The 14,467-nt window shown below is 44.1% G+C and overlaps 1 long non-coding RNA gene across 1 annotated transcript; it reads right to left on the reverse strand.

The window, feature by feature from the left end:
* Positions 1-1,878: 1,878 nt before the first annotated feature.
* LOC140582309 (uncharacterized) lies at positions 1,879-3,462 on the reverse strand. Its single transcript, XR_011985240.1, has 2 exons — positions 3,284-3,462; positions 1,879-2,845 (listed from the first exon to the last, which is right to left on the reverse strand). It is a non-coding gene; the product is annotated as an uncharacterized lncRNA (long non-coding RNA).
* Between the last annotated feature and the right edge of the window lie 11,005 nt (positions 3,463-14,467).

Genomic DNA, 14,467 nt, shown 5'->3' on the forward strand with positions numbered 1-14,467 from the left:
GTTGTTTTGGGGATGGTGCCGTGTGTCCTTGCCTCGCAGCCACCTGCACGGAACCAGCTTTGCAGGCCACAGACCTTGGAGAACTGGGCTGAAGGGAACATCGCCGGGGGGAGAAAGGGGACCTGCAGGAAGCCTTGAAATGTAGCTGCTATACTATGCTAGACGCAGTTTGTTGTATGGTAGCATTTGAACACACAAGCAAGTTATGTATCCATAAGGGTTGTATATGTTTACGCTGAAGTCTTTATTTAGGTAATATAGGGTTGGGGTTTCGCTTACTGATAGCATTGTGAGCCATGCCAGCCATGGACACCGAAGGGGGGGTTGCACCTTTTTGCTGGGTTGGGAGTGGAATTTCCCTAATGTTTAGGGTTTTTGCCCTCCTTCCTAGGCTGGATAGACAGGCTTATGTGTGGGACTCATAGGAGGCCTAGGCCTAACGAGGATTGGAAGCTCAACATCCTTGAAGTAGACCAATAGTGGCGTATTATGTTTGTTGTATGGTCGAAACCTGGTTTGCAGATGTTTGGTAACCAATCGGGACTTAGAAGTCCATATAGGGGAATTCGTCTTATAGTATATTAACCTGCTGATTTCTGGGTGCGGGGTGCATTGCGCATTGTACCCGAGTGTGGCTGGAACACTATGCTGGATTGCTGAATAAAGAAGAAAACTTTGCTCATTATGTTAAGATGGAAGCGGAATTGGGAGTTACGTCAGTCTGCAGCAGCGCTGGATCGTTTTACGGCACACTGATTGCCTGGTCGCAGCCTCCAAAGAGCAAGAGTTCCAGAAGTTCACCTGTGCTCCAGAGACATTTCATAGTTATTATCTTATGTGCCCCTCTCGTTTGGTAGTTCATTTTCTGTCCGTGATTACGGGTGTGCGTGTATGATGTTCAGTAAGTAATGTTTTCTATACTTTTAATGTAGTTGATTTCTTTCTGTATGCGCAGTATCGGTGTAGTGTTACTAGATTGCGTATATGGCAGCTTGTTGGATTTACATGCCCTGTTATTGTTGATGTAGCAATTTGTCGTGGGTCAGCATTTGTATGTGGTAATTATAATTTGTTATTGCTATTAATCAAGTTAAAGGAGCACCTCCAACTTATTATATAGTTTACTGGTAATCCTTCAGTGCCATCTTGTGGACATATTTGAAACTACCATAATTCGCTTACCTTTTCCAGAATGTTCAGTCGTTATTCCCTTTATTGGTTTATTTCAGAACCACGCCCACATATTGGATTGGATGGTGCCTATTGTTAGTTGCTGGGCTGTAACCACAGAATTGCGAGTAAAAACCTTAAACCCACCTTGGCTGTGATCCCAGTGCTCTGACCGGCACTCTTCTGAGAACACTACCTCATCCGGAACCACGATTTCATTAGTCCACCTAATCCTCCCCCACACATTACATGCGAGGTCTGGAGTTTGATTCAAGTGTGACAGAGTGAGAGTGATTATAGAGGATTATAGAGTCATAGTTGTTTGGGTTAATTCTGACTACCACAAAAGTTTACAAGCCCTATTTTGGCAAGAGCTAATCATAAGAGCTAATCCTAATCATTTTCATCTTTGCCGTTTAAATCACTCATGAATAGATGTCTTTGTGAGAAATTGGTTTGTTTTAAGCATTTTAAATGTAAATAAATACTGCAATACTCATTGCAGAAATACATCTTTTCCAATATTGTGCAGCCTAATAATGAAGTACTTACTACAACGAGATATCTAACAACATACGATGCAACATTCAACAGGGGGTAGTGAAGTGATATGTGGCAGATCAAAGTGCCAATTCGATGTGGGGCAGTGATTAGCATGTGGAGAATGCTGCAGCAGTATTACAAAATCAGCAACTCTTTTAAAAATAATAGTGATATAAATATATTATTTATTAATAAGTATATAGAATCAGTACACAAAGTATAAGTATATAAAGTTTAAGTACATAAAGTATATAAGTATAAAAATCTTAAGTATAAAAATGTTATAAGTTTAAAAATGTTATAAGTTTAAAAATGTTATAAGTATAAAAATGTTATAAGTATAAAAAATTTAAGTAAAAAAAAGTTTAAGTAAAAAAAGTTTAAGGGCTCAGGCCTGCTGCTCCTACTCATCAGAGTGGATCTGATACTTGAACTTCTTCTTCAGAGCCTCTGCTAAGATGGCAGCAATGTCCTCTGAGGGCATGGGCGTCCCCTGCGTCAGTCCCCTCCTCGTCACTGGCGTCCCACCTGGCGACCTCAGCACTGGGCGCAGTTTAATGTGCGCCAGCTCCGCCAGAACATCCACCATGTTGGGGCCATTGGTGGGTCCTGCGCCACTTCCCTGACGATGACTCGTCTTCTGCTTCGGGCCCTGGATATTAGCAGGCGGAGGCGGTGGAGGAGGAGGAGGAGGAGGGGGCGGGAAACAGCTTGGAGCTGAAGTGGGGACTATAAGAGGAGTCCCAGTGGTCTCCGAACTGCTCCGGGGCATATTTGGGTCAGTCAGGGCACCAGCAAGCTGGGAGATCTCGGACCGTAAACGGTCCACCTCGTCTTCGAGGGCTGCAATCTTCTCCCAAACTGCCGCCCACTGATCCCCGTGATCCCCGTGTCCACTGGGGAGGTGGATGCCACTCCCGACATTTGCAGGGGCGTTGCCATTTATAGCAACCCCCGTTGCAACACTTGAGGATGTCTTCACAAAGCGCTGGGAAAGAAAAAAATCTCCAGTTGCAAAAAACTTGTTACATTGCGCAGTTCAACGCAGAGGGGGCGACTCTGTGAAACAAGCGATCTTCCTTGGTCGAAAAAATACTGTATTCGGAACGGAATCAAATCCAAAAAAAACAGTCTGCACACAAAGTACAGAGAGTTAGATGTCTTACTTAAACATCACACAAAATTATATTTTTCTCCATCATCCATTAACATACAGCGCAATCTCAGATCCACATTAGGCCATACTATACAGATTTCCTGTATAACATTAATATACGCATATACATGTATATATTTATATATGCACATTATAAACATTTCAACCTGCAATGGTACTAACAGGGTGGCTAAACTGAATAACACCATATCACAGTCAACGTATTCCGATCAATTAGCAAGTAGCCTTATAGGTAGCTTTAGCATTTTACATACAACTATAAAAAATGATACATTAGCAAAGAAAATAATCAACAAAGGTTCACATTCATATCCTGACTGTTTTTCCTTCACACTAATGATCCCTATATCTATATTTTCCTTAACATTTAACCAAACAGGTAAATTGACCTACCAGGATATCCAAAAGACAGCAATTGCACCAAAATCTTTCTATCCACTAATTGCTGCAATTGTATGCTTCGGCCAAAAAAAATAAACAGTGCTCTAAACGTTGATATCTACACAAATATATATATATATGTAGATATATACGTTTATTTCCCTAAGTTGCCGTTCACTCTTCTTTCCGCTCTCTTTACCCGCCTTCCTCCGTCTAGAAAAACCCGCCGGAAAAAAAACTCCCACCCTACCTTTCGGCACTCAGGAACGTCTTAAAGAGACAGCTGCCCACTTTGGTATACACACACTTATTGTAAGGTTCATGTCTCCCTCTTTACAAATTACGCTCTATAATAGCTTCAAATCATTATGGTACTTTAGCTTTATAGACCTGGCTACATTTGGTTTTGTTATTATTATTGGTATTAGTATTATTATTTTAAGAATGAAGCTAAATAATATAGCTGCCCACTAATATGTCACTTATGGGTTAAAATGCAGAGGACACATTTCGTCGTTGTGTGATGTGCCAAGAATGGCACTTGATCACAAAGTACAAATACTTTTTTACTTGCCAACATTCATAAGCAACGTTATTTTTCAGTACAGTTGCGGTTTTTATAAATCTTGGTGATTAATATTCGCGGAGAGCGTGGGGTTTCCATTTTTCTATAACATTTATATTGTTAAAGGAAACACAGCTTAGCAAGCTATTTAATTTTAATGACTGATTGTTTTCAGTATTAACTAGTATTTGTTTAACATTGGTTTAAAGTTGACTGCTGCAACTTTAGCAACAGCTCGGCATGCGCTCTCAGCTGATCCTAATCACTTTCATCCTTGATACTGTATTTCAGTCAGTCATGAATGGAGGTGTTTGTGAGAAACTGATTTATTTATTTATTTTAAAAGATCCTTTATAAACACTCCAATACTTACTGCAGAAAATGATTTTACGCAATGTCCTGCAGTCCAGTTATGAAATACTAATCTAACGACATACAATGTACATGCAGCCCACAGAAACGCTGTCTGTGCGCAACCTGCTGGCAAAAAGCGGAACTACAGTTACAGCAAATAAGGCAGAACGGAAACATCGGCGTCACTCCTTGGACTGATGATAGCTTATAAATAGTTCTCAGTAATCGCTTGTGTGATTATAAATGTCCTGTGTGTTATGTCATGTATAGTGGTTAATGTTTATTGTTGTGTGTATTGTGTGTGTATCTGTGCGTGCGCCCACCGTGTGTATGAGGAGTAAACGGGGCGACGTGCATGGTGAGCAGTGCCGGTGTGTGGGTTGTAGTAGTGCCATTGTAATAAACGCATGCATCTGATGATTAATTATTGCGAGCATGACTCAGCGACCCACTATTAAAATACTTTATTAGAAATATTATAGTGTGTGTGTGTGTGTGTGCGCCCGCGCATGTTTGCTAGCCTGGCGCCGCTGAGTCATGTGACAGCTGGGAGCGGCAATGAGAGCAGCAGCGCGAACACACATCCGCAGTGCATTCGGGAGAGAGATTGAAACTGAAGTATCGATCTCATTAAACTGGTATTGATCAATATAAATACCAACATTATTATCGATACTTGGATCGATCCGCCCACCACTATCGGACAGTATTGCTGTGTTATAATCACTTCAGCATAAATGTTAAACCTAGTGTTACTGTTTCTGTCATGTCGATATCAAACAGTAAACGTTGTAATGGGTTGTTTCTATATATGTGCTTTTAAACAGTATGCCTACATGTGGGGCTAACAGAACACATCTACCCTATAGGTATACATATATACTATAAACCTGTTGTGGGTTATAAAGCCAAATAAGGAAAAATAACAGTGGGCTATAGGTAGCATAGTGAGCACATTAAATTGTGCCGTTATTAAGTAGCAGCCAAGTCAACTATATGTGCAAGAGTGCAATATGTATACAGAGTTTGCAGTATGTGTGCATAATGTGCAAGAGTGCAGAATATAATCATAGAGGAAGTTTATCAGTTGTTCACTGGTTATGCTGGTGGATATTTCACTGCAGCTGACGATTAATTTGAATGTCCATTCAGAGACTGGTTTGGTTAATGAGAGAAACTGCCTGAGGGAAGAAGCTCTTGGCGTGTCTTGTGGTCTTGGTTCTGATTGCCATGAGTCTTCTCCTGGAGGGTAAGGCTTGAAAGATGTGGTGAGCAGGGTGAGATGGGTCCTCAAAGATTTTGTATGCCCGTTTCCTGGTTCTGGTGATGTACAGTGTCTGGAGGGTAGGCAGGTTACTGCCAATTATTCGCTCTGCTGAGCGGATGATGTATTGCAGTCTGGCCTTGTCTCGTTCAGTGGCTGATCCAAACCAGGCTGTGTTGGAGGAGGTGAGGATGGACTCAATTATTGCAGCGTAAATCTGGGCCATCGTGGTTATAACATGTTATTTTGGATCAGGCACGGACAGTTGTGAGAGTTCAGTCCGCATTAGCGCCGATACAATAGTATTCAATGCAAAGCTAAAGTCCACAAACAAAATTCAAACAAACAAACAAAATTCTAACATATGTCTCAGGGCACTCCAAGTGTCAGAGCAAGAAATGGAGTCCAGTGTTAACTGCATCGTCCACAGGTCTGTTGGTTCTGTAGGCAGACTGTAGCCTGGGGTCAAGCGATGGGTCTGTGATGAATTTAAGGTATGACAGCACAAGTCTCTCAAAAGCTTTCATTACCACCGATGTGAGAGCCACTGGTCTGTAGTCACTGAGGCAAGAGACTCTGGGTTTCTTTGGAAAAGGTGTTATTGTGGATGATTTAAGACACAAAGATCCAGTGACTGGTTGAAAATATCTGTGAAGACAGGTGATGGTTGATCTACACAGTGCTTCAGAGTGGCTGGGAAGACAGAGTCGCTTTCCTTGTATTCTGACTCCGGAAGATCTTGTTTACATCTCTGTCGTTGATTCTCCTCGGGAGGTGGCTGGACGTGGCGGGGGGGGGCTTGGGGTGAGCTGGGGAGAGTGTGGGCGAGGTGTGAAGGTACCCAGGTGTGAAGAAGGCCATTGAAAAGGTGAGGGCTGTATGATGCATGAATGTGGCTTTTCAAACCCACAGTAGAACCCATAGTATCACCACTCCTGTAGGCTTCATCTTTTGTTTTAGGAAGCTGCCTGAGTTCAGTTGTAAACCATGGGTCGTCATTATTATAGCTGACAACAGACTTTTTGGGAATGCGAGAGTCCTCGCAGAAGCTTATGTGCCATGTTACAGTGTCCGTGTATTCATCCAAGCTGTTAGTAGCAGTTTTGAAAACATTCCAGTCTGTCGAGTCAAAGCATGATTTTAATTGCTCTACAGCTCCACATCTCCAGTGTTTCACTCTAGTAATGACAGGTTTAGCAGTTTTCAGATTTTGTCTGTATGCTGGAATTAGATGAATTGTTGCATGGTCAGAGTTTCCTAGTGCAGCACCAGTCATTTTCTGTCATTAAAATGTGACGTCTTTTCAGTTACCTATTTATTTCTTTTGGCTTTTTCTTATTATTATCTATGTGTTCATTGTAATTGATTAATAAAATTATTTATTTTCATTATTATTTCTTTTTCACTTATCTTTGAAATGTGATTTTGACATTTTAATTTGATTGCATCCTTGTCTTTGTAAAGCACTTTGAATTGCCTTGTGCCTGAATTGTGCTATATAAATAAACATGCCTAAAATCATTGATGATGACAATGTGCCCAGCCGGCTGTGAACTGTTCGTGCGCTTCAAGAGATTTGTAGTTTTTAAACTCTTTAAAAGTGTACGCACTAATGACAGAAACTAGGTGGTTGACAGTGTCCCCATAAGAAAGCCAAGGTAGCGCATCGGGATCCCTTGTCCATGTGTTCGCTGGCATTTCATAAGGGTCGACGAGGACACCATAAACAGTGGTGTCCTCTCACTGTTCTTCGCTTTCTCCATCTTTGCATTTCTTGCAGTGTGAAGATCTGCGAGCTGTTTAATTTTAGTGACCGCTCCTTTTCAGGATTATGTCGTATATGTTTAACATTAGTTCAAAGTGTGGAAGGGAAATTTAAAGTGATGGTAGGCCAGGGTTGGGAGGCATTGTGGGATTGTTCTTGTGTCTCAGGTTATGTTGTTTTGGGGATGGTGCCGTGTGTCCTTGCCTCACAGCCACCTGCACGGAACCAGCTTTGCAGGCCACAGACCTTGGAGAACTGGGCTGAAGGGAACATCTCCGGGGGGAGAAAGGGGGCCTGCAGGAAGCCTTGAAATGTAGCTGCTATACTATGCTAGACGCAGTTTGTTGTATGGTAGCATTTGAACACACAAGCAAGTTATGTATCCATAAGGGTTGTATATGTTTACGCTGAAATCTTTATTTAGGTAATATAGGGTTGAGGTTTCCCTTACTGATAGCATTGTGAGCCATGCCAGCCATGGACACCGAAGGGGGGATTGCACCTTTTTGCTGGGTTGGGAGTGGAATTTCCATAATGTTTAGGGTTTCTGCCCTCCTTCCTAGGCTGGATAGTGTTGGAGCACGGCGTCTCCACCGGGTCCGTGGATGAGAAGAGATTCACAGCTGACACGGGGAGAAGTTGCAAATCACCGGTTTATTGTCTTGACTGATTATAATCAGGGAGCGGCCGTCTGACATACATTCAGCATGTACAGGAGGAGGCTCTGCCATATGTATCAGCTGTATCCCTTTTAAAGCCCTTTGGGCATCCCCCCCCCCTTTCTCGGTACCTTCCGTGTACGTGACAACCACATGTATGATTCCAGCCGGCTCGTAGTTGTCCTTCTGGAAGGCTAAAAGATAAGTAGGGGGCGCTGATATTCTCTGTCGCCCCCCCTATCTGTTCCGATTAGGTAGCCTTGCCTTGCCGGCGCGCCAGTCAGTTCTCGTTTTGATTAGTTATAGCATTATAGAATCATTCCCTTTATTTTATTAATTATTCCCTCAATTCCCCCTTTTGATCTCCGCGCAGGAGATCACCCTGATTATGCTGATTAGTAATATTTTCCCTTATTTATGAAATTTTGCATTCCGCCTTTTGATCTCCGCAAGGAGATCACCCTATTGGCGGGGGAGTCGTAGTTCAAAGCTGTCCAAATGACCTTTGCCCCTCTCCGGCCCGACAGGCAGGAGAGGCATCATCCGCGCATAGGTGTCATCACGGTAGTGATGAGACGAACTGACAGTGCGCGCAGGCAGGGAATACAACAACACCCACAAGTGACTAAAATCGCAGCAAAAGTAGCAAAGGATAATAAAAGCGAGCCCATTAAGCCTTTCCACTGTCCGAACGCTGAGGTCAGCCAAGCATCCCAGATGTTATTGATCCCGGATTGTGCATGCATTGTTTTGGAGAGGGTCCGGAGACCCTCGAGTGCCCTGGTCACTGAGCCGTCTGGTGCTGTGTTGTTGGGAATGTAAGTACAGCATACTTCCCCAAACATAGCGCACACTCCCCCCTTTAGGACTCTGAAGAGTTCCACACACAATCCTTTCCATCCAGCCTAGGAAGGAGGGCAAAAACCCTGAGCTTCAGGGAAATTCCACTCCAAGTCCGCCACAGGTCTTATAGTATATTAACCTGCTGATTTCTGGGTGCGGGGTGCATTGCGCATTGTACCCGAGTGTGGCTGGAACACTATGCTGGATTGCTGAATAAAGAAGAAAACTTTGCTCATTACATGCGAGGTCTGGAGTTTGATTCAAGTGTGACAGAGTGAGAGTGATTATAGAGGATTATAGAGTCATAGTTGTTTGGGTTAATTCTGAGTACCACAAAAGTTTACAAGCCCTATTTTGGCAAGAGCTAATCATAAGAGCTAATCCTAATCATTTTCATCCTTGCTGTTTAAATCACTCATGAACAGATGTGTTTGTGAGAAATTGGTTTGTTTTAAGCATTTTGAATTTAAATAAATACTGCAATACTCATTGCAGAAATACATCTTTTCCAATATTGTGCAGCCTAATAATGAAGTACTTACTACTACGAGATATCTAACAACATAAGATGCAACATTCAACAGGGGGTAGTGAAGTGATATGTGGCAGATCAAAGTGCCAATTCGATGTGGGGCCGTGATTAGCATGTGGAGAATGCTGCAGCAGTATTACAAAATCAGCAACTCTTTTAAAAATAATAGTGATATAAATATATTATTTATTCATAAGTATATAGAATCAGTACACAAAATATAAGTATATAAATATAAGCATATAAAGCATATAAGTACATAAAGTATAAGTATATAAAGTTTAAGTATGTAAAGTATATAAGTATAAAAATCTTAAGTATAAAAATGATATGTATAAAAATGTTATAAGTATAAAAATGTTATAAGTATAAAAAATTTAAATAAAAAAAGTTTAAGTAAAAAAAGTTTAAGGGCTCAGAGGCCTGCTGCTCCTACTCATCAGAGTGGTTTTGTTGCTTCAATTTCTTCTTCAGAGCCTCTGCTAAGATGGCAGCAACGTCCTCTGAGGCCATGGGCGTCCCCTGTGTCAGTCCCCTCCTCGGCACTGGCGTCCCACCTGGCGACCTCAGCACCGGGTGCAGTTTAATGCGGGGCAGCTCCGCCAGGACATCCACTATGTTGGGGCCTTTGGTGGGTCCTGCGCCACTTCCCTGACGATGACTTGTCTCCTGCTTGGGGCCCTGGATACTAGCAGGTGGAGGAGGCGGCAGTGCAGGCGGGGGTGGAGGCGGCGGAGGGGCGGTGGAGGAAAAGGGGGCGGGCGGTGGAGGAGGAGGGGCGGCAGGCGGAGGAGGAGGCGGCGGTGGTGGCGGCAGTGGAGGAGGAGGGGGCGGCGGGCGGAGGAGGAGGCGGCGGTGGTGGCGGCAGTGGAGGAGGAGGGGCGGTGGAGGAGGAGGCGGTGGAGGAGGAGGGCGGTGGAGGAGGCGGCGGCAGTTTAGGAGGAGGAGGGGCGGTGGAGTAGGAGGGGGCGGTGGGCGGAGGAGGAGGCGGCGGTGGTGGAGGAGGAGGCGGCGGTGGAGGAGAAGGAGGTGTCCCCAGTGTCAGTCCCCTCCTTGGCACTGGCGTCCCACCTGGCGACCTCAGCACCGGGTGCAGTTTAATGCGGGGCAGCTCCGCCAGGACATCCACCATGTTGGGGCCTTTGGTGGGTCCTGCGCCACTTCCCTGTCGATGTCTCTGCTTGGGGCCCTGGATACTAGCAGGTGGAGGAAACGGCAGTGGAGGAGGAGGAGGCGGGGGTGGAGGCGGCGGAGGAGGAGGGGCGGTGGAGGAGGTGGTGGCGGGCGGTGGAGGAGGAGGGGGCGGCGGCGGACGGAGGAGGAGGGGGCGGCGGACGGAGGAGGAGGGGGCGGCGGACGGAGGAGGAGGGGGCGGTGGTGGAGGAGGCGGTGGCAGTTTAGGAGGAGGAGGGGGCGGTGGAGTAGGAGGGGGGCGGCGGGCGGAGGAGGAGGCGGCGGTGGAAGAGGAGGCTGCGGCGGTGGAGGAGAAGGAGGTGTCCCCTGTGTCAGTCCCCTCCTTGGCACTGGCGTCCCACCTGGCGACCTCAGCACCGGGTGCAGTTTAATGCGGGGCAGCTCCGCCAGGACATCCACCATGTTGGGGCCTTTGGTGGGTCCTGCGCCACTTCCCTGTCGATGTCTCTGCTTGGGGCCCTGGATACTATCAGGTGGAGGAGGCGGCAGTGGAGGAGGTGGCGGAGGAGGAGGGGCGGTGGAGGAGGGGTGGTGGAGGAGGAGGGGGCGGAGGAGGGGGCAGCGGCGGTGGAGGAGGAGGAGGAGGCAGCGGTGGAGGAGGAGGGGGCGGGAAACAGCTTGGAGCTGAAGTGGGGACTACAAAAGGAGTCCCAGTGGTCTCCGAACTGCTCCGGGATATATGTGGGTCAGTCAGGGCACCAGCAAGCATGGAGATCTCGGACCAGAAACGGCCCACCTTGTCTTCGAGGGCTGCAATCTTTTTCCAAACTGCCGCCCACTCGGACCCTGCCTCTGCTGCAACAGGAGCATGCTGGTGATCCCCGTGTCCACTGGGGAGGTGGATGCCACTCCCGACCTTTGCAGGGGTGTTGTCATTTATAGGACTTGAGGATGTCTTCACAAAGCGCTGGGAAAGAAAAAAATCTCCAGTTGCAAAAAACTTGTTACATTGCGCAGTTCAACGCAGAGGGGGCGACTCTGTGAAACAAGCGATCTTCCTTGGTCGAAAAAAAACTGAATTCGGAAGGGAATCAAATCCAAAAAAAACAGTCTGCACACAAAGTACAGAGAGTTAGATGTCTTACTTAAACATCACACAAAATTATATTTTTTTCCATCATCCATTAGCATACAGCGCAATCTCAGATTCACATTAGGCCATACTATACAGATTTCCTGAATAACATTAATATACACATATACATGTATATATTTATATATGCACATTATAAACATTTCAACCTGCAATGGTACAAACAGGGTGGCTAAACTGAATAACACCATATCACAGTCAACGTATTCCGATTAATTAGCAAGTAGCCTTATAGGTAGCTTTAGCATTTTACATACAACTACAAAAAATGATACATTAGCAAAGAAGAAAATAATCAACCACACAATCAACAAAGGTTCACATTCATATCCTGACTGTTTTTCCTTCACACTAATGATCCCTACATCTATATTTTCCTTAACATTTAACAAAACAGGAAAATTGACCTACCAGGATATTCAAAAGAGAGCAATTGCACCAAAATCATTCTATCCACTAATTGCTGCAATTGTATGCTTCGGCCAAAAAAAATAAACAGTGCTCTAAACGTTGATATCTACACAAATATATATATATATATGTAGATATATACGTTTATTTCTCTAAGTTGCCGTTCACTCTTCTTTCCGCTCTCTTTAACCGCCTTCCTCCGTCTAGAAAAACCCGCCGGAAAAAAAACTCCCAGCCTACCTTTCGGCACTCAGGAACGTCTTAAAGAGACAGCTGCCCACTTTGGTATACACACACTTATTGTAAGGTTCATGTCTCCCTCTTTACAAATTACGCTCTATAATAGCTTCAAATCCTTATGGTAGCTTTATAGACCTGGCTACATTTGGTTTTGTTATTATTATTATTGGCATTAGTATTATTATTTTAAGAATGAAGCTAAATAATATAGCTGCCCACTAATATGTCACTTATGGGTTAAAATGCAGAGGACACATTTCGTCGTTGTGTGATGTGCCAAGAATGGCACTTGATCACAAAGTACAAATACTTTTTTACTTGCCAACATTCATAAGCAACGTTATTTTTCAGTACAGTTGCGGTTTTTATAAATCTTGGTGATTAATATTCGCGGAGAGCGTGGGGTTTCCATTTTTCTATAACATTTATATTGTTAAAGGAAACACAGCTTAGCAAGCTATTTAATTTTAATGACTGATTGTTTTCAGTATTAACTAGTATTTGTTTAACATTGGTTTAAAGTTGACTGCTGCTACTTTAGCACAGCTCGGCATGCGCTCTCTGAGCTGATCCTAATCACTTTCATCCTTGATACTGTATTTCAGTCAGTCATGAATGGAGGTGTTTGTGAGAAACTGATTTATTTATTTTTTTTAAAAGATCCTTTATAAACACTCCAATACTTACTGCAGAAAATGATTTTACGCAATGTCCTGCAGTCCAGTTATGAAATACTAATCTAACGACATACAATGTGCATGCAGTCCACAGAAACGCTGTCTGTGCGCAACCTGCTGGCAAAAAGCGGAACTACAGTTACAGCAAATAAGGCAGAACGGAAACATCGGCGTCACTCCTTGGACTGATGATAGCTTATAAATAGTTCTCAGTAATCGCTTGTGTGATTATAAATGTCCTGTGTGTTATGTCATGTATAGTGGTTAATGTTTATTGTTGTGTGTATTGTGTGTGTATGTGTGCGTGCGCCCACCGTGTGTATGAGGAGTAAACGGGGCGACGTGCATGGTGAGCAGTGCCGGTGTGTGGGTTGTAGTAGTGCCATTGTAATAAACGCATGCATCTGATGATTAATTATTGCGAGCATGACTCAGCGACCCACTATTAAAATACTTTATTAGAAATATTATAGTGTGTGTGTGTGTGTGCGCCCGCGCATGTTTGCTAGCCTGGCGCCGCTGAGTAATGTGACAGCTGGGAGCGGCAATTGAGAGCAGCAGCGCGAACACACAGCCGCAGTGCATTCGGGAGAGAGATTGAAACTGAAGTATCGATCTTATTAAACTGGTATTGATCAATATAAATACCAACATTATTATCGATATTATCGATACTTGGATCGATCCGCCCACCACTATCGGACAGTATTGCTGTGTTATAATCACTTCAGCATAAATGTTAAACCTAGTGTTACTGTTTCTGTCATGTTGTCGATATCAAACAGTAAACGTTGTAATGGGTTGTTTCTACAGTATATATGTGCTTTTAAACAGTATGCCTACATGTGGGGCTAACAGAACACATCTACCCTATAGGTATACATATATACTATAAACCTGTTGTGGGTTATAAATCCAAATAAGGAAATATAACAGTGGGCTATAGGTAGCATAGTGAGCACATTAAATTGTGCCGTTATTAAGTAGCAGCCAAGTCAACTATATGTGCAAGAGTGCAATATGTATACAGAGTTTGCAGTATGTGTGCATAATGTGCAAGAGTGCAGAATATAATCATAGAGGAAGTTTATCAGTTGTTCACTGGTTATGCTGGTGGATATTTCACTGCAGCTGACGATTAATTGAATGTCCATTCAGAGACTGGTTTGGTTAATGAGAGAAACTGCCTGAGGGAAGAAGCTCTTGGCGTGTCTTGTGGTCTTGGTTCTGATTGCCATGAGTCTTCTCCTGGAGGGTAAGGCTTGAAAGATGTGGTGAGCAGGGTGAGATGGGTCCTCAAAGATTTTGTATGCCCGTTTCCTGGTTCTGGTGATGTACAGTGTCTGGAGGGTAGGCAGGTTACTGCCGATTATTCTCTCTGCTGAGTGGATGATGTGTTGCAGTCTGGCCTTGTCTCGTTCAGTGGCTGATCCAAACCAGGCTGTGATGGAGGAGGTGAGGATGGACTCAATGATTGTAGTGTAAAACTGGGCCATCGTGGTTATAACATGTTATTTTGGATCAGGCACGGACAGTTGTGAGAGTTCAGTCCGCATTAGCTCTGATAGAATAGTATTAAATGCAAAGCTAAAGTCCACA

This window comes from Paramormyrops kingsleyae, chromosome 24, assembly GCF_048594095.1.
Source record: "Paramormyrops kingsleyae isolate MSU_618 chromosome 24, PKINGS_0.4, whole genome shotgun sequence".
Lineage (NCBI taxonomy): Eukaryota > Metazoa > Chordata > Actinopteri > Osteoglossiformes > Mormyridae > Paramormyrops > Paramormyrops kingsleyae.